Here is a 24874-nt window from a genome sequence, read left to right as displayed (position 1 = left end):
TATCAAATGAATAAGAAAATACTAAAATATTTCTTTATTAGTAAGTTTGCTACTTACTAAGAAAATTTATGAGATCTATATTTATATTTGTGCTATCAGCAAGGGATGTTGGTGTAAGATTGAACTCATTAGTTCTCTAAAAAACACAATATCATTTAACTTGTCGACCTAATATGAGATACATTAATTTATTGTTGTCAAGTACAAATAAAACGTATATTTTTACCTGCGTAATGTATGCATGATTTGATACTTGAGAAGACAAGTGCAATGAGCTTTTATCAAATGGTTCCTATATAACCACATTAATCATATGAAAATGGTAAAATAGAGTTAGGGCACCGGTAAAATAGTCCTTATATAATCATAACCAATCATAGAGTGAATATTTTAATTTTTTAGAAAAGTAAAATGATGTAAATGTACCGATAGAAAGTTAATGAAACTGGTTTCACATTTATGTTGAAATGATTCGTCAAATGTTATCTTTGGTACGGAATAAGACACTTGATGATTTTGCTATATAATAAAACAAAATAAAATCTCATCAACAAAAGCTACAAATGGATAATGCATTTAGACATATTATAAAATTCAAGTTATTTTAAGCTACTCCTTTTTTTCCTCTTTCTTTTTTTCTAAGTAGCTATTTCACTATAGAACCAAATAATACTCACCTAATGAGAATTACATTCTAAATGCAAGTTAGAGTTATCATCCCAAATGTTGAAAGAACAATTAATTTCATGTAAGTAAGAATAAAATTTAATTAATCAAATAATATTAAATCTAATAAATTATACGTGATGAATGTAAATTATAGAGCTAGAATATTACCTGAGAAGACGTTTTTTCAATATTATTTTTGCTGTAATTTTTTTGTCTTCTTTGTTTGCTTCTCAACCCAACCTTTTAATTGTTTTCCACCCTTTCGACCTTCCTTCTTCTTTATCCCTTTTACCGTTTAAAGTAATTTCTCAACGGATTGGGTATGATTTGCAATTTCAATACTGTCTGACAATGACAATTGACCTTCATTATCAAGAGCAACACTCGAAACTTTTTTAATATTTCAAACTTTCTTTTTCATTTTTTTTACCATTATTTCTACAAAAGCATATGCCTCTTCATTGCCATCTGCTTCAGTGGCTAATTCCACTAGCATTGGACACAATTTTCTATATCGTTGTATAATATTTAAAATCACATCCTCTTGCACAGTCCTTGTCGTAGTATTTAAGATGTCTTCACTCTTTGCTTCTGTTGCCCACCTCTTCAAAATGTACGTGTTACAAAAATTTTCAAAGCATGACAACACAAAATCCCAAATGTTTCGAACTTCTTGCAGCTACATGAAATTATCTTGTTGACATGGTCTCAAACTACTTTGTACTCTTTACTTTCATTAAAAAAACCCAATAATATATTCATGCACTAGTTGGCTATCATTGTGGTGTTTTATTATCGTTGCTGGTGATCATACTCATTATGAAAATTTTTAAATATCATAGGAGTATATGTTTGACTTGCCTACTTCAACAAAGGAGAATTCTTTAATCTCAATGTAGGCAATTTTTCTCGAGCATTAAATTCAACCTCTAACTCCTAATGCCGCTTTTGCTCCACTACCCACTCAAAATAGAAAAAATTCCATTATACTCAAATATGATTTTCAGTAAGCTTTCAAGTCACCATTCAAGCTCTCACTGAGTTGAGTACTTCGCACTCCAAGAGTAAAGGCATTCTTCATGTGACAGTTGGCCCATTTTGTCTTTAATTTGTATATACCGCTCAACCAAATAACTGACCTGACATTGTGCTTTTGAATCATTTTGTCCCAAGCATTTTCAAATTTATCCTCATCATCATATTCAAACATACAAGATTTAAAGTCTTGTAGAAAATGAGAACCATCTTTCATGAAATTCCCCAAATGCTTGATATCATTTAGCATTACTGTCAAGTACATAATCCATGCCAGGTTTCTGGCATCACCTCATTTAATGCCTTTACCATTGCAGCATTTTGATTTGTAAAGATTGATCGAGGCTTTTTACGTGCATTTGCATCTAAGAAACTTTTAAAAAACCATTTGAATGACTCTACCATTTCATCATATAGAAGTACAGCCCAAAAAATTACAACCCCTCTATGGTGATTAAAACCAGTAAATACAATTAGGTGTCTTAATTCTTTATTAGTACCCTATGTAGTATCAAAAGTCATCATGTCACCAAAATAGACACAGTCGGCTAGTATCTAGATGGACTACATAATGAAATGATGGATTTTTGTTGATTTGTTCATGGAAGTACTTCAATAAGCTACCCGCTTCACCATATATTAAGTTCCTTTGCCATCTTGTTCGAAGATAATTTTTTTGATCGAGCTCAGTACATCCAAGATTTTCCCTCCCACCAGCCTCTCTAGTCATCAATGCATGTGTTGCCTTAGGAGAGATTCCAGAAGCACATGCCAAATTAATTTAAGATGCTTGAAATTCTAACAATTTACAATGTGACCTCATCATATAAGTGGTTTCTTCAAGATGCAAAATATGATTATGTTCAACTACAAAATCATAAACCTTTTATGTTCCAGTCTCTTGTATTAATTAAATAGACAATCATATAGGACAACCATATAACGCCCCGTGGAAATCAATTAACTGGTAATTGATTCCATGGTTCGTCTCTTAGCCTACATCCTTCATTGGACAAGACTTAGCGATCATCATCTCTCATAAACGAGAGAATATAGTGGAAGACTTTAAACTACAGGAATAGAAAGTAGTAACTAAACATCACAAGCATAAACACCAGAGTAAAGATAAAACATCATATCATAAATAGATCACTAAATGTATGGTCAAATACCGATCATCAAAATATAGGTTACAATCCCAAATCATTGTCTGAAAATAACAAATCAACGTCTAATCTTAAGTAGTGCAAGCATGATCACTATCTCTATCATCTCTGCCCGTATGTCCACATGGACTTTAGCCATACCGGGTCCATGTCTTCAAAAATGACCTAAATTAGGTCTTGAGCAACCACCATGATTCGGTCCGAAGGCATCCTCCTTTACGCTAGCTAAACCGCGCAATTTATATATAATGGAGGGGGAAAATAAAAAGGGGTAAGTTCAAGGACTTAGTGAAAGATAATGCACACAATACCCATGTTATTTTAGTGATGAACTCTATTTGGTAAAGTATGCAACATTTTAGGTATGATAGTTATCCATGAATGCAATATAGATATAGCACATGCTTATAATCATGAAAAACAGTGATAGTTCAATAGTATGGTCTACCCGAAATATTACCCCTTCTTAGCAAGGTTGGCACTGTCTCGAGTGACCTATAATACAATGCCAGTGCCTCGACCATTATACGATACCTTTCATAACAACTAGCAGCTCGACTGAGTCCGACCTCGAGTGGCCCACTCTAGTGACCAACTGTTCAACAATGGCTATGTTGGTCACGAATAACCATTGGATCCAAGGCCCATATAACAACACGCACATTTGACCATAAAGTTAACATGTATAGTAAGCCTATGGCCATTATCCCGCACGTACCAATGTACCATGATATACGATTCAATTAATCTTGCCTGTATTTTACATGCATGCTTTTACAAATCTCCAAGTCATTACCTTGTTAAGTAGCACATTTTCACAAATAATAGAGTTCATGGTGCAGCAAAGTGTATATCGTGAGAGTTGTAAATATGCATGTTTTGGTACACAAAATAGTCGTGCATTGAGGAAAAATAAATAGTGAGCATTATGTGAGTTAAGACTCAACTAGGTCGAATAAACTCTCCAAATGATTCAGGATCTCCAAATATGTGGAAAACCTACTAATAGTCCTAAGTCCAACTAAAATGAACTTAAGACTCGAAAATAAGGGTCGTAGGGTGCTTGTCCAAAGAAGCATTCCCCTAAAGATCTCTAGTCGAGCACTCGTCCCCTAGGGGCGAGCGTTCCGCCAGTGAGGTTCAGGTAGAACTTCATTTGGTCCAAATGCTTCTCGAGGCTCCTCAACTAGTCCTAAGGCTACAAAAAGGGTTTCTAACACCTCTTAACCAAAACAACATCTCCAAATAACAAGATTAAGTCTAATCGGAAAGGAAAAGCTTAAAACGAGATTAAAGCTTAAACTCCTAAATATTAACAACTAAGCTTCTATAAAACAAGAAGCTAACATAACAACCTAACAAAACACAGAGAAAGGGCAGTGGTTAACCCAACAAGGCAAGCTCTTCAAGAAGACCTCCTTATTCTCCAAACACACTCACAACCTCACACACGCTCAAAAACCAAACCAACAGAGTTTCTCTAAGGCTTCATAGGCTAAAATGGAGGTTTAGAGTTGTAGGAGGGTGGTTTAAATAGGGGAAATAGCTGAGGGCGCTGCAGGTGGACTCTGAAAATGAGTGAGCGCTCGTGTACCATTTATCTAGGGGTTTTTGAGTTGTAACTGGCACGCATAGGCAAGAACCAGAAGTCAACAAAAAGTCTATGAGCACTTGGCCTGGTCCCCACACGAGCGCTCGTGTACTGTTGCCAGGCGAGCGCTCGTGTGGTCCCCCATGCAAGCGTTCGTCTATTGTAGCTCCAAAACTCAAAAATTTAAAAAATGCCCCGCTAGGTGTCCGTAGTGACCCAAAGTCCAATTAACACTCTAACCAATCTATCTTAAGCCTAATTAATTATTTGGGTCACAACAAACCAGTCCTTGTTACATCTCGATGACGAGGGTAAAGATGATTTTGCTTGTCTACTCTTTGAACACCTTCTTTACGACAAACAAACCCCTTTGTTGTTACTTTTCCATGCAATTTACTTTTATTTTCAAATTGTTTTCTCACTCCAAAACCCATTTGCTTTCCATAATTTTCCCAATGCTTCTATGCATCCTCTGGAGTATCAAATTCCATACCAACTTGAGGTGCCCAATTTTTCTCGGTACTCACATTTTGAGAGGAATCACCCACAATGACATCCTTTTTTTTAAATTTTTTTATTTTATTTTATGTAAAAGTATGTCTCTGTCATAACAAACAATAAACCAAAATTAAAATATGCCAAAATAACATCACAAAATAATTGATACACGTTGACTATTTCCTTCTATCTTATAGTACTGTATTGAAATATTTTGTAGGTGCTTTAGATTGAATACCTACACATCACATAATCACATTTATTATATAGAGATTTGTACATTTTGAATTATATATAACCTTTATGGTGAATATTGATCTGTAAGTATCTAATGTACCAAAGAGATAAGAGATAATATTGAACTAGAATACAATGTAATCTCCTACACTATAAGATACATATTATATCTAATCTACCTAAGAGATAAGAGATAATATTGAACTACAATTCAATATAATCTCCTATAAGTATTATATTCAATCTCTCTAATCTACCCTATGATGGAGCCAGAATTTTTGTTCACAAAGAGCAAGAGTATAAAATAAAGTTTAGCAAAAATTGATTAGAAATATTTAAAAAATATAACGGACAAAATAAAAGAAACAATTCAACAAAATTTAATTATCGTTCAAAATTACATAAATAAAAACTATATAACATGCTTAAAAAAAAAAAAAAAATCAAGCTTCCATTCACAGTAAAGTTTTTGTAGAGGATTTGACAATGCATTGACATCATTTTTGAACATTGATTTGATTAGAGAATCAATAAAATTAAAATTAAAAGGAACATATTCATGCCCCTATTTATTTCCACAAATAGATCACCAACCTCAAATAGTCATATTTACACTTAGCTAACAAAATTCAAGGCAACAATAAGAGATAATCAAACCGTCAATCTCCATTGTGGCAAAAGTCAAGGCAAATACATGATAAGCAAGATCATCAAAAAAGTCATGCTAATTAACCAATGGGAGATTCTCAACAGATGCAAGGCCAACTTCAAGTGGGCATTTTTTTTTTTTCAATCAAATGAGCTAAAACTGGGCCATACATGTAAGCAAGCATGCGTTGCCTAGTTTGAACTCATTTGGTTTGTTTGTTTGTGTTTTTTTTTTTTTTTTTTTTTTCAAAAGAAAAGATAGAATGTGTTACACAAGCATGAGAAAAGCTTGTGATAAGTTAACGTATTGGTGCTCTAGGTTTCTTGTTCGTCAAGTGAGATTGCTTTGGGTGGTTAATCCAAAACAATCTTGAAAATCTACAGAAAACCACCAATCAATATATCCAGGATGAAGGAAAATTTTTGGGAAAAACCTCCCTCCACCCCAGACTGTACAAGAAAATAAATTTTAAAAGTACATACATTGTTTTGGAGCTCTCTTTTGCTTGTTTGGCGGTAGAAATTCAACACTAATCAGAAGAAAGCTTTTCTGGTGTGAAGAGGAAGAAGCTTTCATGGAGGGATGAGAAAAGCGTGAAGAAGAAGCTTGAGGAAGAAGAGAGTTTTTTGTTTCTGGATGGAAAACATGCAAAATATAATTGAAAACAACTGGCTGGCTGGTTGAAAACAAAGAGTTACTGTATCGGTAAAATAAAAACAGCCGGCATTTATGTAGACCATTAGATTTCATGAACACTAAGATTTGAAAATATGAGCTTCTCATATTTTTAGGAAATTGAGGGGATCCCGATCCCTTTTTATCTACATTGTAGGGAATTATGTGTTGGATGCAGATTCAAAATAATAGCATTTGATGCCAGGTAAGTGGGTTAAGGTTAAACAATCTCGGTTAAAGCAAAATAAAACATTTTTTAAAGGATTAACTTTATGGTCTGTTAGTGATGCCTTATGTTTTATGAAATGAAGGAAATGTATCTTTCATGAAACAAAAATACCCTTCAAACTCCGAAACAAATTATCTATTAATTATTTTGAAAAGGGTTAGGAATTTTATGACTCATGTTTTTAAAGTTATACTTCTTTTCATATTTTAAGCCATGATATATAAATATGTACGTGCTATGATTATGGAATTCATGAAAATGATTTATGTTGTGAATTTGCATGTGCTATGAGTATGAATGAAATGAATTCTCAAAGCTTACATGATATGTTGCATGTTCACTATATGTATAAAGTTTAACCCAGCGGCACCATAATGTCATGATTGGTACTGGATCACATGGTTTTATGGGTAGCATGGCAACCACACTGAAGGACGGCTATGAGAAGGTGTGTGCTGTCAGCTAGGTGACCTTCAACTAGGGAAGTCCCAATCCTGGTAGCTCTTCCCTATGACGACAGGATGAGCCCATGGAGTCTTTCAGGACAAGCCAATGTGTGCTGCTTACGGTTTAAATGTGTAGAGTCAGGTCAAAGGGTAAAACATTTATGACAGTTCACAAAAGTAAAAGAAACGGAAGGAAGTCTTAAGTTATTTTATCGCTTTGCTCTTAATGTTTTGTTTATGATTCTTACACTACAAAAAATTAATTTTTTTTGATGGCCCGTTAGTGACGTGTCTAGCCTGTTGACACGTCATTAACGGTTAGTGACGTGTCATTGGCAACGTATGTGGCAGGTTAACAAATTGGAAGTCACTAATGGGACTTTAGTAATGTGTGGTGATGTGTCAAACTTGACACGCTACTAAAGTTTAAAAAATTATTAAAAAAAATATTTTTTTTTTTTTCAAATTTTTCAAAAATTTCAATAGATCAATCAAAAGTTTTGAACTTGGAATCTAATTTTACTACTCACTTACTGTGTGGAGTTGGAGAGTACCCAAAATCAGAAACCTGCAATACCAAAGAACCAGAAAAATCAATACGTTTAAAAGCTAAGACAAATGACAAAAAATCAACTAGAAAATCAGAAAAATTGCCCATTAGAGTATACAATGTTCGTTCCCCAAGTGGATTCAACTTGAAAAATCAAACCAAACAAACCAAAAAAATTAGACCCAGAAAAATTTCAAACACCCGAATCCAGCAGCAAAAAAAATTTTCAAAATCCCAAACCCAACCAAAAAAAAAAAAAAAAAAATCAGATCTTTTCTTCTTTTATTCATTTTCTTCTTATCTTCTCTTCTTTTTCTCTTCTCCTTTCTTTTTCTTCTTCCTATCTGAGAGAAGAGGGAGCTGGCATGGGGGGTAGACTGGGTGTGAGAGTGCAGAGAGAAAAGGAGAGAAAAAGAAAGAAGAAAGAAGAAGGTAGTGTGCGGTCGGGAGGAAGAAAAAACAAGGAAGAAGAAAGAAAAAGAGAAAAAGAGGGAAGCAGCTAGCGCATGTTCCCAATGCCCATTGGTGATGTGTGTCCAGCTGGCACGTCACTAGTATTAAGAAAAAAAGAAAAACACTTTGGCAACTTTAGTGGTGACGTGTCAACTTTGACACGTTAACAATTCGAAAAATGAAAAAAAAAAAAAAAAAAAAATTGACAACTTTGAGTCTTTGACACGTTACCAATTCGAAAACTAAAAAAAAAATTAAATAAATAAATAAAAATTTGACAACTTTAGTAATGTGTCAAAGTTGACACGTCACTATTTGGTGATGTGTCAAATTTGACATGTCACCAAATGGTGACGTGTCAAATTTGATAGGTTACCAACTCAAAAACTGAAAAATAAATAAATAAATAAATAAAACTTTGACAACTTTGGTAACTTGTCAAAGTTGATACGTTACCAAAGACTTTAGTAACGTGTGAGAAACTGCCACGTTACCAAATGGTGATGTATGAAAAAATTTTGTACTGTAGACACATCACTAAAAATGCTTTTTTTTTTTCTTTTTTTTTTTTTTTTTTTTTTTTTTTTTTCTGGTTTTACTCTCATGATCTTTGCAAAACAAGTTACCTTCAAAAATTTAATAAGGCTCACATGCACACATTGCTTAACCTTGCATTACTTACTAAGTTGTAAACTTACCCACTTTCTACTTGTAAATGCAATATGTATTAATTTACAAATTGCATTTACAGAGAGTGCAGTGACTATTGTACAACTTTAGAAAATATTACAGCAAAGTCAAGAGGTTCACATGGTGCAACAACGAAGGAAGGATAAAGGTTTTCAAGGATTGAGTTTTTGAGTTGTTATTAATTGTACTATATATTTTAGTAAGTTGTATAAGTTCAAGAGGTTGGATTCTTATGTGTAAAGTTTTCACTCATATGGTTTATGGCTCATATTTTCAGTAAGGGTAATATGTTATGTACTGTAAGTTAAGAATTAAGATCTTGTAGTTTTTGAGTTGTAAGAAAAGAATTATAGCATGTATTGTTTTAAGGTAAATGAGATTATATTGTATGGTTATGAGGTTTATTTTAATAGTTTGTGGCTCATGATCTAATGAAGGAGCTAGTACAACACAAATGTTTCATTATGATTTTAAATTATGTAAGTGAATGTATAGTGTGCTCTGGTGATTTTATGTCTTTGTGGTGAACATATAGTGCAAGATTGATAATAATAATGAAAATATCCAATCGCTCTACTCTAGAACTTGGGGCATTATAGTTTTCTTCATATTTTTCTAAGTATTCTTTCACTATATTAGATAGTCTGTTGATTTGGTTAATCTAAATCACTCTAAAACTCTTTTTAATACTTAGGGCGTTACAAAATTAAAAGATAATCTTAAAAAATTATAACTTCCACTCTTTTGGCTCTTGGTATATAGAGAGTGTATTTGACAATAGTTAAAATTAAAGTAAAGAATGGAGCTTGTTAAATGGGTCTTTTATGAATTTTGTCAATTTTTTAAAGAAAAACTAAATATACAGAGCCAATTGTGAATGCTCTAAGATTCACAAATACAAAACCTATAATTAAATAGCCTATGACTCTCGCTCCACATCCAAGCCTAATGAAAGACTCTAAGTTTTAACTCGATCTAGAACTTGCTCAACTGCAAAACATGGAGGTGTTACACAGGTGGAAAACAGTAGAGACTATGTAAGTGTAACACCCCTAAAACTGGTCTTGGCTAGCCTGATAGGGTTACTAGCAATTACCCCAGTTTAACCAACTGGTGGCTAAATGGGGAACCACCCCTCTAAGCATTATTAGAGTTAATGCATAGGAAGGTAAAACAAATCTGAGAAATCTATAAATCACTATAATACAATTATAATCCTCAAATTTAAAGACATGGAGCAACTGACAAAGCAAACTTGATAACAGTATGAAGATCTTAAAGCAAAGTATGTAGTGGCAACCGTACCACTCTTGGGTTCTAGGAACAAGCTCCCTATAAGAGTAATAACCGCATAAGTCTAAGGACTTAGTAAGTAAACCTCACAATTGGGTATGACATGAGCTCATTATTATTAAGTAGAAATAAACATACAGCTTTTGGTAAATATTGAAAAGAGGTGTTGCCTCCGTTAATATTCCCTAAGAGTATCGTTTAGTTAATAAAAATGGTGGTGTATTCCTAGAGGCAATCGTCTAAGTATTTTAATGTAGAAAACTAAAGCTTTATAGGTCATAACTATCATATATAGTTTACTTGATATATTACCCATTCTTTGCAGGGTTGGCGCTGTCCTAAGGGACCTGTAACACAATGCCGGTGCCCTAACCATTGTACGCTACCATCCATAATACTAGCTGCTTGACCGAGTCCGACCTCGAGTGTTCCACGCTATTAATGATGTACGTTCTGTAGTGACCGCCCCTTAAGGCTGCGCCGATCACGAAACAACCATTGGATCCAAGGCCATATAGCAACATACACATTTGACCATAGAATCAAGTCTATATAGTAAGCCCATGACCATTATATTGCACGTACCGGTGTACCATGTTATGCAATGCATCTTATCAATAAGTTATTCAAGCAGTTACCAAGTTATTACAAAAAGTAGACATGCTCATATCATACGCGTGATCAGTCAGCTGACATATCCCACGTTTTTAAGGAAAGTGTTTACTTACTCCGTACACTCGCTTGAGTCCTTCAACATCACAAAATTCTGCTATATCGAAACACAACTTATCGTCATAAATGGCACTAAAGAACTCAATGAGGTTCCATCTAACGAAAAGGGACTGCTAAAACCTTTGTGCAAATTTTTGGGGCTAAGAGGCGTGTAACCCATCCTTTGGTCGAGCGCTCGTTACTTAGGACGAGCGTTCGGCTATGGGCTATGGTTTTGGCCAGAAAGCCCCAAAATGCTCCTAAACTTCTATCTAAGACTATGGGTTGGTATCTCCTCTCCTAGGTTTAAAATAAACACATAACCCACTAGGTAATACAACTAAAGAGGATCAAAGAAAAAGTGTTTAAAAGCCTTTTTAAACATTCATGGTATTGTTAAGAAATAAGCACATCCAAGTGCAAAACAACAACCCTTTAAAGAGAACAAGAACAAGGGTGGTTTCAACCTTTTGAAATCATTCTTTGCTTTCATAAGAAAACTGAGTATGAGACTCGTCATGGCACTTATAACATTAAGAGGGTAGTAACAACATTTAGGAAACATAAAGAAGGATTAAGAAGTCACCTTAAAAGATAGCTAGTTCTACACCTCCTCCTTCTCTAAGAACACTCACAAACCTCACCACTCTAAAAAATCAACCCAGTAGGGTTTCTCTAGGGCTCAAAGGGCAGAATGGGTGACAAAGGGGTGGGAAGGGGGTATTTATAGGGTAGAAAAGCTATGAGCTTCGCAGGAGAATTTTGAAAAGGTGCGAGCGCTCGTTTACTATTGGGTCGAGTGCTCGTGTACTGTTCACTACAGGTTAAAAATGCTTTTTAGGCGTGCGTTTTGGGTATTGTCCAACAGTCTAATGAATAGTCAATGAGTGCTCGCGTATTGTTAATGCAAGCGCTCATGTACTATTCACAAAAAGTAAAAAATGCTCAGATTGTACGATTGGGTTTTGCATAAGGGATAATACACTGTTCATACGAGCGCTCGTGTGGTCCCTTGGACGAGCGCTCGTCCAGTGTGGGTATTTTGGGCTTTTTCTTGTTAAGAGGGTTTGAGGGCTTGGGTTAGTTAAAGAGGGTTTAGGCCACGTGTTTCATTAACTGATTAAGAAATCTTTAATACTTTAAAAAGTGACAATTTATCGGGGTATTACAGTAAGTCTACGACTTCATAAGTAAATATCACATGAAAATAGGCCCTTAATAGACTCAAAATGAATTTTCATAATACCACTCCATTTTAGAAGGCTTTTGCAAGTGTTTGTCATAATATCTAGTTGAGAATGTAAAGTAACAAATTCATAAAATAAGGCATGGTTTTATGACAATTTCATTTTGAGGTATTTAAAAGTATTTGAATTAAAACGTAACATTCTTACACATCCCATTTACTTTAAAACCATAACTTTATTTCATTACATCATTTCCTCTTTCTTCTACATTATCATATTCGTATCTTACCCTCATAGAGTTGAGGTCACTTTATCAACCTTTCCATATGTTTTCATACTAGTACACTAAGCACCGTATCATAGTAGTACATTAACCCTAGTACTATACAGGTTGGCGAAATATACATGATTCCATATATGTAACTAGTATCATATTGGTTCCCTCGCCATAGAGGACATAAACATACTAACACCCCTTTACAAGGTAACCGTAACTCATATTAGAGGCCTGTTATCGAGTAATCGTAACGCATACCAACACCTTATTACAAGGTAGCTGTACTCAGATTGAAACTTGTTACCTAGTAATCCATAATGCGTACCGATTCCATTTTAAGGTAATCGTAACTTGTTCGTCATTTCATAACATATTCATATTGTTTCATCATCTTTCATAGTTAAAACATGCTTAGTACATAAAACATAATTTAACATTTGATCGTGCAAATGAAATATGATTAGGGCTCACATCATGTCAGAAAATTATATCATTTCATGTTATAATAATATCTCCAATTTTCATTTGAAACATCATGCATGAAAGTTTATTTATAAGTCCGATCCATAGTGAGTTTACTTACCTTGAATGCTTATCCTCAAACACAAACATCTCAAAGCCCAACTTCACAATTCTACAAGCTATACTCTAATATTAGACATAATCCATACTAAAACCTTAATGAAAACCTTAATCAAGCATCTAAAATCCCTTAAACCTCATATGGGGGCAAAATGGTCATTTTATCTGGCTATTGAACGTTCGTGTATAATGTCGAACATTCGAAAGTGTGGTAGAACCTCATGGTTTTACAAAAGGTATAAACTTTACCCCACCCAACATGATCTAAGGCTCTATTTATCAAGCTTAAGATTGTCCTAACCACAAATAACACGTTCATGTACCAAAAATTTAACGCCCTTGTAAAATCAATTAACTGGTAATTGAATCAATGTTTCGTCTCCCAGTCTTATTGCACAAGAAACAAAACTCAAAGATCTCATCCTCTCTTAAAAGAGTTTGCAGTGGAAAATGTTTCACTTATAAAAAGAGATAGGTATAATTTAAACCCTCAATCAATGAATAACTAGAGTGAAACTCAAAGCATTATAACATAGATTAACTCCCAAATGTTGCGGTCAAAGACTAATCATCAAATAAGTTACAGACCAAGTCTAATTATTCTAAAAACATAGTCAAAGTCTACACTTAACAAGGTACATCATAAAAATGATCTCAATCATATCGTGGCAGGTGGCTCCATTGGCATCCTACATAAACTTGAGCCACACAGTATCTAAGTCCTAAAAAATGATCTGGATAAAGTCCTTTAGAATAATCGGATGCCTCCCGAAATTGTTAAACTATTTATAACAACACAGGTACACATAAGGGAAAAGGATATAAGAGTAAGTCCGACGACATAGTCAATATAAATGCACATGATGTACACGTTATTATATGGTGAACTCAATTGTTTATAAATTACATGCAACAATATGATGTCAGAGTTCATTATATGATTATAAATACAATATAGATAGAGTACAAGCTGTAATATGAAAATCATGTCATAGTTCAACTCCATATGGTCTACTCGAGATATTTACCTCTTCTTGGTAGGGCTGGCGCTGTCTTGAGCGACCTGTAATACAATATCGGTGCCTCAGCTATTGCATGCTACCGTCCATAGTTCTACACTATTAATGATGTACGTTCTATAGTGATCATCAATCAAACATGGTTATACCGGTCACAAACAACCATTGGATCCAAGGCTTATCTATAAACATAAACATCTTTTGACCATAGGTTAACTTTTATAGTAAGCCCATGGCCGATATTCCGCACGTACTGGTGTACCATGTCATGCGATGCAATTTAGTATTTTCATCTTTTTCATGCATGCTTTTGCAAATCTCATCATTTTCATTACTTTGCTTAATCACCATACGTTTTGCACAAAATAGAGTTCACAATAATCCAAAATGTATTTCATGAGAGTTGTAAAGATGCATGTTCAGTACATATAAAATAATCATGCTATGCGAAAAATATAATGACACATACCCATGCGAGTTTGTACTTACCTGTGTCGTATGGAGCTTACTTAAAGTCCTTTAGAGGTTCCACACCTCGTAATTTGATAAAAGGCCTATTATCAGTTCTAAACCTAAACATGTTCAAAACAGACTTTCTTCTTGATCATCGAATGTTTGGACAGAGGGGTTCATAAGTTCAAAGAGGACATCAAACATCCGACAAAGATGGTCTAACGTTCGGTGCTCGGACAAGGAGTGAAAATTACACTCCTTGCCATTGCTCTAGAAAACCGGCCATGGGGAGAGAATTGTCTTCCCATGCGCCTAGGGCTAGGGCGTAGGCCCTAGCTCACTCCCACATGCTCTGACACTTGGGCCTTGGTTTTATCCATAAGCCCAATGCTCCTTTAACTTGACTTTAGGATTTAGAATTAGTTCTATTAAGCCCAAAGTTTATTTACAAGCCTACAAGAAATAAAATCATGAGCCCAATGCTCTTTTTAATTCTTTAGCCTCTAAGAATTAAATTATGAGCCCAATGCTCGATCTATTTAAATCCCTAAGTCTAATTTCTCTAATTAAACCAATAAGATTAATAAATCTTCTAAACCATGTTTTATTTAACATAAAACATTCCAAGTAAATAAATATATGAGTGAGGTCTAATATAAATACTAGTCAATTTACATTAGGTCAAAGATGGACCTAAAGGAAAAATATCATTAGCTTAATAGGCTTGTGACCATGTCTACCTAGACCATGTCACACAACTCTATTTAATCATAATTAATTTCACTAAATAATGTTGACTTTACTCTAATGAGTATTTTTTGATTTAATCAATTAATCCTCATGATGTACTTATTTATTGCATGTTACCCCTTCATGTGATCATTCCGTAGTCGAACTAGAATCTATGTACTGTCACTTCGTTCACTACCTCTTTTCCTTGCGAAAATGCATCTCAACTTGTACATGTATAAGTTTTTAGTGTACCTAATGGAAACTACTTAGGCCTGAGCTTTAGGATAATCTTTCCCATTAAATCTAAAACAAGGGGAATATTTCCTATCTCTCTGTACTTTGACAAAGGCTTTGGATTCATTCTTAAAGTTAGTGTTCCCTCAATGCTACATGCGATTACCCAACGTATCGAGGTTATTTTGACTGATTATAGGTCTCAGTCTTTGATACATCAAAGTAACCTATGCTTCACATTTGACTTCACGTACTCTCTAGGATTTAGAGTAAATGTTATAAGCCGTCGTGCACGTACATCATTTTTTATGACATCATTTATAAACAAATGATGACTCACGTGGTCTTGTTCCGTGTATGGCACAACCCTACCAGTACCCAACATATCAACCCGAAGCCTACCTACTTATCCTCACCAAAACAAGTCATTGAGGTTTGATATGTTATAGTCTAGATGGAGTTTTCAATTCCATTTACAGCTACAAACAATAAGTTTTATAAGCTTTAAGGACATTTGAGTATGATCTTCTGTAATACCCACACCATCACTCAAATTCAATGCATCTTAGGAATCTTACTTGCATATTATTGGACAACACACAATCACACATATATGTCATGCAAGAATATAACTGTACATATCCATTATTCTATAATAATAATCAATACATTATCTAATCAAGTGAAGTTTTGGACACCATTTCTAACAGGTAGACCATACAGTTTAAACTATGACAAGATTCTCATATTACAACATATACTATATTTATATTGCATCCATGATAAATTGTCACCTCATAATACTGCATGTAGTTTATAAGCAAATGAGTTCATCATCTAATGACGTGTATGTCATGTGCATTTTTACTTATTAAGTCATCATACTTACTCTTGTATTCTTTTCCCTCCATATACATTGCGCTGTTATAGATAGTCTAGTAGGAGATGGACCGAGGAAACCATTTGGTGGTTGTGAGGGATTTGATCATGGTCATTTTTGAGGACTTTGACCCTGTTTGGCTCAAGTCCATGTGCGACGTTGGTGGAGCTACTCGCCAGATCGAAATTATCTTTATGTTCTATTTGGTTAAATGTAGGCTTTGATTTTGTTCAAGAACAATTGGATTTGGTTTGTATTATATGTTGTTGACTGGTCCTTGACCTCAGTACTTGGAAGTCTATCTATGATGTTTTAAGTTTCCCACTCGTTATTATGATTGTGGATTTAAATTATTGTTATCTTTGTTCCTTAGTCTAAGTCTTTCTCTCTTCAGAGAGGATGAGATCTCTGAGTCTTGTTCCTCGTGAATAAGGTTGGAAGGTGAATCATAAAGTCAATTACCAATTAATTAATTTCGCTGGGGCGTTACAGTGACCCAAGGGAATGTCGGACTACTAAAGTAAGCCCCTGTAAAGGCCTACAGAGGATACTCCAACAAAGCAATATCAAACCCACAGGAAAGATGCCCGAGATCACATGAACCAGCCTTAGCTGACCGAGGCCTGTAAAAATGAAGAGCAAGCATCATATTACTCCCAGTTGGGTAATCCCGTAGAATAAGCAGAGTATCATTCTCGCCCAACTAACTCTTTAGGTAAATATCTGTTACGAAGGATCTCCTAAGAATTATGGTAGCAAAATCAAGCAATCCCAGAAATGAAGAGCCGGGGGGGGGGGGGGCGGAGTTGAGAATCCTCCCACGGCACAACGAGACGCTCCCCTTAACCCTAGCCCTAGCTATAAAAACCGAGGGGCTAGGTTTTACAAAACACGATGATATCTCTCTACTTAGGGCTGTAAGCGAACAAAGCTACCCGTGAGCTTGCCTGGGATCGGCTCGATAAAGCTCGGTTCGTGCGCGACTTGATTATTAAATCAGTCGTTCGTGGACATGAAACCAGACTCGATTATTAAACAATACAAACCCATATAAAACTCGACTCACTCGTTTAAAGTTCGTGAACATACTTGTATAAGGGCTCGACTCGCTTAATAGCGCGGCTCGTATATATTTATTATATATACATATTAATTAATAAATATATGTATATATATTAATTGAATAAAAATAACTTATATAGTATATTACTTATTATTTATTAAGTAACAAATTAACAATAGTCAATGTATATTAATTATTAAGTATTTCTAAAAAAAAAATTAAATTAAATAACAATAATTAATTGGTATACAATATATAAATATATCTAATGATTATAAGTATCTATATAATATATAATTGAATGAACAAAGTTAATCATACGATTATATCTTAAATGACCTAACAATTAGTGCTAGTTCAAACTTGAATCAACAATTTGAATTATTAATCATATGATTTTAATGAAAATCATGATATTTAATCATATTATTCATGTAATCATATTGATTCATATAATTCATGTCATATACAATGACAATGTGATTAGAATAATCCTTGATGAAATTATTAGAATTAGAAATTTAAAATTGACAAGAACAAATTAACAATGCATGTAATGTCCTATAGTCACAAATTAAGTATTGACATTGTCATTTGAAATTGATAGCATGAGATGTTATTGTTGATAAGTTAATGATAACTAAAGAAGAAAAAAAAAGAGAGGATATTGTTAATATGAATCATATGATCAATCATCACATAAGGTTTATGAATAGAAAATATTTCACTAAATACTTGGCGTGAATCTTTAATATTGTTAATGTGAATGTGTGATATCTATAATAGTTCAATACAAATCCAACACATATAATTTTGGAGAATAGTAATTTGTGAAAGCATAATATCCTACAATAAATTTTTAAAGTTAATGAAATCCATATAATGAAAATTAGTGAAATTTCATCACTTAATGCTAAAAATATCATTTCATTAAGCACAATAAAAATTTTAAAATCATCACAAAGCCATTAATTTGTGAACTTAATGAAATCTCAATCTCATATAGGGTGACTTTGGTTGAGAGAGAGAGACAAACGTGCTTTGATTTAGGGTGAATGCGTGAGACCATGAGTTGATAAAGAGAGAGATTAGAAGGTCAAGGTATTAAGAAACTTAATTCATTAATAAAAATAGAAGAAGGAAATTATTAAAAACCGGTTCAGTCTTTGCAGTATGCAGACTTGGCACGGTTCAATTATTAAAAATTACGAGTAAAAAAGCCAGTTTATTATTTAAAAGTATGAGTTCACGTCACATTTCACAATTCTATAAAGGGTTTCGGCTACAATGTATGATATTATATCATAAACTTATGCAATTAATAATTTAGTTAATTTATAGTAACATTGATATATGATGATATGTAACATATGTTAGTTAAGTGTTATTATTATTTTCGTTTAAGTGCATTTAATAATTTTTAGGCTAATTATATATAAAATAACACCTATGGTAATGTACTTATGTCACGTATTTATGGTTAAGTATAAATTATATAATTAAGTGTAATTACTATGAAAATAAATATTTAGATTATTAGCACAAATTTGAAATTGGGTAATCGGCTAATTGGTGCTATTGCTAATTATGGTGTATAATGTATAATGTATTAATGTGTGTAATTAGTAATTACTAATTTACCATTAATGAATTTAATATATAAATTTAAAATGGTGTAACCGTGTAAATGTGTAATTATTATTAATGGTAAATTGGTAATTGACTAATTGGCTAATTAGAAATTGGAATGGATGAATGGTGATAGTTTTGGTTTTTTATTATCAAATTTAAAGCAAAAGTCAAACATGATTACAGCTGTGATCCATTTTTTTCATATAAATTTTTTAATGTGTGGCTAAACGCACGCTTATGCATCTGATTCAACGAGTAGGATTTTATCATCAGATATACACTTTAATAAACGGTGAAGATTGCTGCATCTATTTTGGAGAGGAAAATCTCACAATTATGCGTGTGTAGGGGATTAAAAAACTTAAGGGTTTGTTTTTCAAAGTGGGCCCATGCCTAACACGTAGCAAACGGATCGAGGCAAGAAATGCTTTCTTCAAGATTAATATCCACTGTCCGATCTTGAATTATAATTTTTATACCAATCGCAGCCGTTGATTTGAGAACATGGGATACAGTTGTCAAGCACTTTGAGGAGAGGAAATAATATAGTGTTTTAATTATTCATGAGATTGATATCTTGTAAATAATCCAACGGCTTAAATGTAATTTTGGAATATATGATTATATTGAAGGGCAAAGACACACTACAACGATTTCAGTTGAATGCACACTTAGGGAAACAACTCTAAAACGCTTTGATTCTCGTTTACAGCCCTAAATGCGAATACCCAATCTCGATAATTTTGGCCAAATTTTTGTGCGATTCAAACCGTTGATTTCATGCTACTAACAGATCAAACGATTCACACCATTGATCTTTGGTTTGTTTCGAAATCCTTTAGGTATAGAGCGAATTTTGGGGTTCTTCTGAATCGTCAAGTTGAAGGAAGAATTTATTGTTGAGTCAGATTGGGTATGGAAATTAATGCTTGCATTCAATGCAATCGTTTCTCCTTAACTACTCGTTATCAAATCTAACCTTTGATTTTTATTCTTTCTTGCTCTTGATCGTAGTCTCGCAATCGCAGACGATTCGGTTTGTTTGTGTGTCTAAAGGATTTTGAAACCCTTTTTTCATCGAATTCCAACCAGAGGTCCAATCTTTCCAGAACTAGAAGAGAGTCAATCTCTCTCTTGCAAGTTCAAGTCCCATCTCGCCGCCATATCCCCAAATTTGAGTCTCTCTCTATCTCTTGCGATCCTCACCAGTCACCTCACCTCCCCATACACACATCGATGGCAGTGTACAATTGGTTGATTTGGTTAATTTGGACTTGGACCTGATTGTTTTTTGTTTCCCAAATACCATATCGATATGCTCTGCCTCTCGTTCTCAAGTTTCTTCAACATAAAATCGATTGGAAGAGGAAGAACAGTTTGAGTGGTTTGGACAGTCTGGCTAAAGAAGACTACAAGCTAGGTATTTTGCTTTCAATTAGTAGAATAGTAGTTAATTTCTTCTCTATTTGTAAGCCCTGATGTTAACCTTAGCCCTTACTTATGCTGTTATGAATAATTTTTTACCTTTCAGGGGACAACCGTTCAATCTCTATATCTTTGATTTTGTTTTTTGACTCTTCGAGTCTCAACCCAGCATCGACATCCAACTGGACCAACAACATACTACTGAGTCTGAGGTTATTTTATTTCATTAAAAAATTTGTTCATAAGTTTATGTTTGGACCGTCTCATATATATATACCATAACAATTCGTTATGGTATGTAAATTTTAAAAGCTTTTTGTGGTATGTCCAATACGTCGTCATTCATGCTATGGAGGATGTGATGATTTTAGAGGGGCTTGGTGGTTGGTGCCTTGCACTTGTGTAGAAATGGTACTAGGCATTAGGCAATGCCATATTCTATAAAAACGTAGCTTTGCTTCCTTATTTTTTTTTATTTCAATCTTAAATTTGCGTAGAATCTACTAAAATTTACCTGCATTTGCTTTAATCATTTATTTATTTTTCTCTTTCTTGAATAATTTTTTTCTCTCTTGAATATAGAATGATTAATGATGGAGAATTGGAACAGAACATATATACCCTATTTGGTTAATGATTACAAAACCCTATTTGATTTATGCTTTCTAGTTCATATTGTGTTTCATTTTTTTTTTTTTTGCTGAATGATTTATAATTTTTTGCTCTGATTAATGATTGTGACCTGTGGAAATGGAACCCTATCTTGTTTATGCTTTCAAATTGGTTTAGTAACTTCTGTGGTTTATAGTTTATGCTCTTGGTCATTTGCTTAATCATTACTCATTTGCTTGCAAATTTTGTAACTTTTGATTAATCATTGCTTATTCATTTGCTTGCAAATTACAATAATTTAGTGGCTTTTTTGCTATTTAGTTGTTGCTCTGATTAGTGATTATAAAACCCAAGATACCTTCCCTTACTTTATGGTTTTCTAAGTGTAATGTAAATTTCTGAATATGATTTATGAATTATGATTATGCTATGTATTTTTAATTATGATGATTATACTCTTGCTCAATATACAGTAGTCAGTATTATGCTATGCTAATATGCTATGTATAAATTATATTTTCTGCCTTATGGTTTATGCTCTTTAATTTGTATGCCATTGTCACTATAAATTAATGATCATGCATCATGCTCTTTTAGTATAAGATGTATTAGTTTTTGCATACTAAGGCTATTGTAATATTTTAAAAGGCATGGAGGGTGATTCGAACCAACTTCATCCGATGGTGGATGTTGAGGAGTATGAAAATGAGGATTCTATTGGTATCAGCAATGTTGGTACTGATAGTTCCCCAGAAAATGAAGTGGCCCAAGATATTGTTTCTAATGAGGTTCCAAACCAAGAAGATCTAGAAAAGATTGCTTATCAGAGGAAGCAAAGGAAGAAGACCTCTCATGTTTGGGAGCATTATATTGAGGTGAAAATAAAAGGTAAGGCAAAGCATCAATGCAAATGGTGTATGAGGGCATTTAGTGTGTCGAGTTCAAGCTGTGCAAGTACTTTAGGTAGGCACTTAAAAAAATGTAACACTTTCCTTGGTGCTAAAGATAAGAAGAAGCAAAAGGTTTTGTCTATTGATGGTACTATGGATGGTGATGGTGTGGGCAGCATAAGAAACTTTACCTATGATGAAAGAAAATCAAGAGAACTTTGTCCTCATATGATTCTCTATCATGAATACCCATTTAATATTGTAGAGCATGCATTATTTAATAAGTTTGCAAAGTCTTTAGAGCCACAATGGGCAAAACTAAGTCGGGATGCAGCAAAGAATGATTGTTTTGCCACTTTTGAGGTTGAGAAGAGGAAATTGAGCAATTTGTTGAGAAGTGTTCATAAAGTTAACATTACAACTGACATGTGGACTTCGCGCCAAAGATTGTCTTATATGGTTGTCACATGTCATTTCATTGATCCTGATTGGTGTCTAAATAGGCGTGTGCTTAACTTTTGTAATGTGCCACCACCACACACCGGTTTTCTCATTGCTGATGCACTACAAAATTTTTTTCAAGAATGGGGGATTGAGAACAAAATTTCTGCCATCATAGTTGATAATGCAAAGGCAAATGATACATCCCTTAGAATATTGAAAGATGTTTTTAACAGAAGAAAAGCTTTGCTTATTGGTGGAAAATTGTTTCATGTTCGTTGTTGTGCCCACATGACCAATTTGCTAGTTCAAGATGGTCTTGATGAGATTTCTCTAATTGTTGACTGTGTTAGAGATAGAATTAAATACTTGGTGGCATCGGAGAGTAGGTTGATTAAGTTTAGTGAAATTGCAAAGCAATTGCAATTGGCCTCTAAGAAATTAATTTTGGATGTCCCAACTAGGTGGAATAGTACATATAAGATGCTCTCAACAGCAATTGAGTTCAAAGGGGTCTTTCCAATGTATTCATACATGGATAATGGTTTTCTTTGGTCGCCATCTGATAAGGATTGGGAGAAAGTTGAAAAAGCGTGTCAATTATTGGCGGTCTTCAATGATGTAACCAATATTGTCTCGGGTAGTGATTACCCTACTTCTAATTTATTCTTACCAGAGGTGTGGAGGATGAAATATGTATTGGCTACGAACTGTAGACATGAAAATGAGTACATTAAAACAATGCCTCGTAAAATGAATGTCAAGTTTCTGAAATATTGGGGAGAGTGCAACTTATTGATGTCAATTGCTGCTGTGTTGGACCCAAGGAATAAAATGACATTGATACGATTTTGTTTCCCTTTAATATATCAAGAGGGAGATGCGAAGAAGAAGATTGATCTTATCCTTGATGTTTTAAAAGAGTTATATAATGAGTATCTTAAAGAATATAATGCAACTGTTATTTAACATAATGTGCAAAGTAATACACGTGAATGCTCTTCAAGCAGCTCAATCAATGCACCTGGGAAGAACATTCAAACTGGTAGGGAAATATTTGACTCATTCATTAGAACTATTGACACATTGTAGCAGCCAGCCAAATCAAATTTGCAAGCATATTTGGAGGAAAATGTATTGATTGTTGACAAGGGTGTGGAATTTAATGCCTTGGATTGGTGGAAGGAAAATACCCTTAAGTATCACATTTTGTCTATAATGGCTAAGGATATATTGTCAACACCAATTACTACTGTGACTTCTAAGTCCATGTTCAGTGCTGGTGGAAGGGTTATTGATCCTCAAAGAGCTTCGTTGTTTGCAGAAACTGTTGAAATGTTACTATGTGGGGGTGATTGGGTTAGAGCACTATATGGGATGAAAAGGAAGTGCAAAGTAAGTGTTTTTTTTTAGCAACTAGCTGCAATTGAGTAATTTTTATGACCATTTGCATTTACAAAGTTCTAAATGTTGTTTTTTTATTATCCTTAGGAGGAACCTGAATTGGAGATCAACCTACCAACGATACCGTAGCCAGTGAACTATCATTTTAATTTTGATTTAACTTGTAGAACTTCTGTAATTTAATAGTATATTTTGTTTGGGGACTTTTGTTAGAGAATATCATTTTCTTGAAATCTTGAAGACGTGAAGACGAAAGGTCCAAAGGTTTTTTTGTTGTCTAAGGTAATGTATGACTTCCTAATTAATGATTATTGCTTTCTTTTGCATTTACAAAGTACTAACTATTTTTAATTCTATATTTGTCTAAAATTAGGGGAAATATGAAGTGAAGATTACTGGTTTGAAGTAATAGGACTGCTGTGTTGATTGCTGAACTGCATATTTTAATATGACCGTTGTCTCTTGAACAACTTGAACTGCATATTTTGTGGATTTCATTTGTTATTGCACTTTTGATGGTTATTGTTATGTAATATTAATCATGTGTTATTCAGTTTAAATGTCTATTCAGGTTTTTTAGAAAATTTGTAGTATTAGTTTTATTCAGGTTGCTACCTTGCTCAATTCCTGCCTTGCTATATAGTTGCTGCCTTGAGGTTAATTCATTTTTTTAATGATATGGCAAATTAAATTTTGTAATTAAATCATACCTTCCTTGACATTTTAATCAAATGAAGTTTCTTCACATTGACTAATTAATGCAAGGGAGTAAAAATATATTAAACATTTTTTTTAGTGTGTATTCAGGTTATTGAGAAAATGCTGAAGTTGCTGAAGTTCCTGCCTTGCTAGTTGTTGCCTTGCATGGTTAGTGTTTCTTGTCTTTCATTTATAGGAATATGTATTTCTTGATGTCTCCTGTGTTATTTCTGATAATGATCTTATTCTATGGTAAATGACTTGCTAGTAATTACTCTAAATTTTTTATTTTCTTTTCTTAGGTATGATGCTGCTACCTTTTTCCCTTGTGAAGGATTTATCTCCGCAACCTATATCCTGGTTGACCTTATAAGGCTTGGATTGAACTATTAAATTGGCTCACAAAATATACCCAAAATGATATGATGGTTGGGTCAAGTCATATACTTGAG

General features: G+C 33.8%; 3 pseudogenes; 2 read left to right on the top strand and 1 right to left on the bottom strand.

Moving 5' to 3' along the window:
• Positions 1-964: 964 nt before the first annotated feature.
• On the bottom strand, positions 965-20573 carry LOC148586877 (protein FAR1-RELATED SEQUENCE 5-like; annotated as a pseudogene).
• Positions 20574-22625: 2052 nt separating this feature from the next.
• LOC148586876 (zinc finger BED domain-containing protein RICESLEEPER 2-like) lies at positions 22626-23881 on the top strand (annotated as a pseudogene).
• Positions 23882-24282: 401 nt separating this feature from the next.
• The window catches only part of LOC132174243 (ubiquitin fusion degradation protein 1 B-like), a 43994-nt pseudogene continuing 43402 nt past the window's right edge, over positions 24283-24874 (top strand).

This window comes from Corylus avellana, chromosome 3, assembly GCF_965113065.1.
Source record: "Corylus avellana chromosome 3, dhCorAvel1.hap1.2, whole genome shotgun sequence".
Lineage (NCBI taxonomy): Eukaryota > Viridiplantae > Streptophyta > Magnoliopsida > Fagales > Betulaceae > Corylus > Corylus avellana.
The sequence above is the reverse complement of the archived record's forward strand: the minus strand, read 5'-3'. Positions and strand labels throughout refer to the sequence as shown.